Below are 2,973 nucleotides of genomic sequence, written 5' to 3'. Positions count from 1 at the left end.
GCTGACTCGAATGATTCTGTTCGACAATGGATGGATAGACATTGGGTCGAAAAGACACCTGGCAGCCTTGATCAGTGCATGGGGCAAGCTCTGCATGCTGAAAGAGTGTTAGAAAAAAAGACAGAATGAATGAGCTGCTGCACACTAACATGACGTTTTTGTCACCTACTCGACATTTACCTTGCATGGCTATATTGTATTCTCGATCCCATTTAACACTGAAAGATGCACAGTACCGGTATTTAACCCTGTTGCATGATGACCACTTCCTGGAGGGTGTTTGTTTGTTTATTTGTTTGTTTGTTTGTTGGACATATAAATCTGAAGTCTACATAAAAACAAATGCAGACTATTTTTGAATGTATTTGTACAACTTTCGGTTTGCGCGCAGACTATTTGAGCACACACAATAGCATATTTATACGTCACTTTTCTCTCTTACTCAAAATCGATGCTCCATTACATTATGGCATCTCATCAATTTATTGTCTTAAATCTGATTGATATAATTATTTTACATTTTACTTTTGAACCTATTTTATTTTGAATGCAACAAGTGAGTCACGCATTTTCTGGCCAGCACAGTGGCTAATATGATTGTCAGGAATTGACTGAAGAAAAGAAAAATAATCACAAATCTGAAAGACAAATGCTGTTCAGTTTCCACATCAAATTGGGATACGTAATTGCACGGTGCACACAACGAGCACTGATGACAAAACAAGGACAGATGCAGCGTCGAAATTTTTGAGGAAATTACTGACTGTAAGCGAGGGGATAACATTTTACAAATTGAATTCTGTTCGAAAATGCAGCATCAAATTCCAATCAATAAACAAGTATTGTGGTAAAACAAGGGAGCTGCATTGCAAAATGGGATTTCTGTCAGTTTTCACAATAATCCCGTTTTGCCCAAAATTCTTTGACGTCATGGAAAATCTCACGTCGGCAGGGGGAATGGTGTCTCCGGTTCGGAAACATTATACAACCTATGGTTTTAACCTATATTGTGAACACATTTTATGAACAGAGAAATTGATAAACTTTGATGCATGTTTCATTTTGATTTAAGACACCAATGCTCCTGCCATGCACAATCTGCAGGATTGGTAGAGAGTATGAATTCTACGGTTAAAATTCAGTGAAAGAAATGCATGAATGAAACACGCAGGCCCTGTAAACTATGCAGATATTTAGTTAAATTGTACTAACATAATTTGGTTACAATATCATTTGGTTGTATAATTTGTAAAAAAACAGGTGTAACAAGTCCAGGAGCTCGAAATCCACAAAATGTGAGATAACAGGCGATCGCCATTGCGTTTTGCAACCTATTTATACCGTAGTCTGTACTGTGTTTGCAATGCGTCGGACCACTCACAAAGCGTTCATGTGATTCAGCCGGCCGGCGAGGCTTCACACGTCATCATATCCGGGTTTTGCCGAAATGAAGCGCGCCTCGACACAAGCTTCGGAGCCTCGACCCATTTCGTCCCATCACTATGAACAGCCTTTCTTATTCATGTGATATACTGTGATTCCAATATTAAAATCTTTTACGAGCTTGATTTTTTTTTTTTTTTTTTTTGGTGCTCCCCCCAGGCCAGGGGGCGGCTGGCCAGGACAACACGCGGCTCCAGAGCATCTAGTTTGTGTCATCGAGATGCTCATTGGAGCTTTATAAAAAATGTTTGAAAATGGAAAAAGATGTGGGAGGGTTTTTTTTTTTTTTTAAATACGGTTTCTGTCAGAGAACAACCATGACACAAACATTCTTAACATTTCCCAAAGCTGTAAAAATGTGTCGAATAAATATTACATTTCAACGTTTCTGTCACGTTGCAAGGTGGTGGGAGGACCCCAAAAAGCAGGCAGGAGGGAGGAGCAGTGTGTACTTGAAGAAGTGTATTGATAAAGCACAGAAAATTCATCCTAAACAACCAAAGTCCAAGGTCTCAAACAAAAACCATGGCAGAAGCTCAAAAAACTACAACAGAATCATGACAGAAACAAACATGACAGGACAAGCACACAAACAAACAGTGACCCGACAATGAGTGGTCGGGCGGGAGTCCTTTTATACAACTAATTACATTTTGATCAACAGGTGTGCAGCTGCAGGGGGAGCCCTACAGCGCCACCCGTTGGTCACAAACCGAAACATGACAGTTTCTGTCAACGAAGATTTGCATCATAGCCTGCGACATACGTTTTTTATTAGCAGAGCGGGATGCAAGTCAGGTGGCTGTTGAAAAAAAAAGATTATTTAAAAAAAAAAAAAACAAACAAACGGTGTTTCATGTACAATTCACCAAGGGAACTGGCAAAGAGAATCTGGAGGGCCGTGAAAAGTACTTTTAAAACTGTACACGTAAGCTACGATAGTCAAAAACGCTGCAAAAGTGCATCCCATGCCTCCGCGTAGGTAGGCATGCGTTTGTAAGTGTGTTGTGTAAGTGCGGGTCGATCGCGGTAGGTTGGTTCAACGAAAAGTAGATCTTCGGTCAAAAAAGGTTGGGCACCCCTGCTCTACAGAATGCACTGCACGGAAAAAAAAAATGTACACTTTATTTATGCTTTTAACAGTCTTGACAAACACAAAGAGACACGTCTGCGTCCGACTCCGTGCCTTAAGTTCTCTCCTCTTTCGACTCGAGAGGCGTTCAAAGACAGCCTCTGAAAAACGGAAATGAATGATCACTTTAATGACACTAAGAAAAGGGAAAATGATGCACCAAAACAGAAAATCAAGCGAGGAAATCACAACATAATTTCTATGGGGGCGTTTGTGAACACGCAACAAAGGAATGAATACCCTTACGAAAGAAAAATATATTTTCCAATATATTAACTGTAATATATTTTAATATATTGTCAATACATATATTTTACAATATATTATAATTGGCCATAATATATTGTTATATAGTGCAATATTTTGCAAAATATACAAATGATTGCCGCTTTTCATAT

This window comes from Hippocampus comes, unplaced genomic scaffold (genome assembly GCF_001891065.2).
Source record: "Hippocampus comes isolate QL1 unplaced genomic scaffold, H_comes_QL1_v1.1 scaffold352, whole genome shotgun sequence".
Classification (NCBI taxonomy): Eukaryota; Metazoa; Chordata; class Actinopteri; order Syngnathiformes; family Syngnathidae; genus Hippocampus; species Hippocampus comes.
Note: the sequence above shows the minus strand (reverse complement) of the source record.